The 900-nt window shown below is 38.6% G+C and overlaps 1 non-coding gene across 1 annotated transcript; it reads right to left on the bottom strand.

The window, feature by feature from the left end:
• Positions 1-200: 200 nt before the first annotated feature.
• LOC121222780 (small nucleolar RNA R71) lies at positions 201-307 on the bottom strand. Its single transcript, XR_005920151.1, has one exon. It is a non-coding gene; the product is annotated as a small nucleolar RNA R71 (small nucleolar RNA).
• Between the last annotated feature and the right edge of the window lie 593 nt (positions 308-900).

Here is a 900-nt window from a genome sequence, read left to right as displayed (position 1 = left end):
TAAAATTGTTTATGAAGGTGAGTGATTCTTTCAAGCTAGCCGGAGTACCCAAAGATGCACTACGTTTGAAGTTGTTCCCATATTCACTAAGGGATAGAGCTCGAGCTTGGTTAAACTTATTATCACCAAACTTAATTTCAACATGGCAAGAGTTAGCAGAAAAATTCCTTATGATGTATTTCCCGCCTAGCAAGAATGCTAAGTTGAGGAACGAGATCACTGTTTTCCAACAAATGGATGATGAGTCATTGTATGAGGCATGGGAAAGGTAAAAAGAATTATTACAGAAGTGCCCTCATCACGGAATCCCATATTGCATACAACTTGAGACATTTTATAATGGTCTCAATGCTCACATAAGGATGGTAGTGGACACTTCTGCTAGTGGTGCTCTACTTTCTAAGTCTTATAATAAAGCTTATGAAACCATTGAGAGTATTTCCAGCAACAATTATCAATGGTCAACCAATCGAGCAGCGTCAGGAAGATGAGTCACTGGAATACATGAAGTAGACGCTCTTACTTCACTCACATTTCAAGTATCATCAATATCCTCAATGTTAAAAAATCTTACTACTAATGGGTGTAATAGTTTTGCAGCATAGACACTAAATCACTTTGAAAATGTAGCCTGTGTATTACATGGGTAACCAGAACTCAGAATCTGTGTATTACATGGGTAACCAGAACCAAAATCGAGAAGGCAAGGGCTGCAATCCAATTTCTATAACCCATCATGGCGAAACCACCCGAATTTTTCTTAGAGTAACTAAGGGGTAGGAACCAGTAACAATTATGTCCAACCTAAATCAACTTAGCCACCTAGTTTTTCCCAACAAGCTTAGAAACCAACCTAAGCTGAACCATCCAATAGCCTAGAGAATCTACTGAAGGCATACA

This window comes from Gossypium hirsutum, chromosome D10, assembly GCF_007990345.1.
Source record: "Gossypium hirsutum isolate 1008001.06 chromosome D10, Gossypium_hirsutum_v2.1, whole genome shotgun sequence".
Taxonomy (NCBI): Eukaryota; Viridiplantae; Streptophyta; class Magnoliopsida; order Malvales; family Malvaceae; genus Gossypium; species Gossypium hirsutum.
This window is presented reverse-complemented; position numbering and strand designations above follow the sequence as displayed.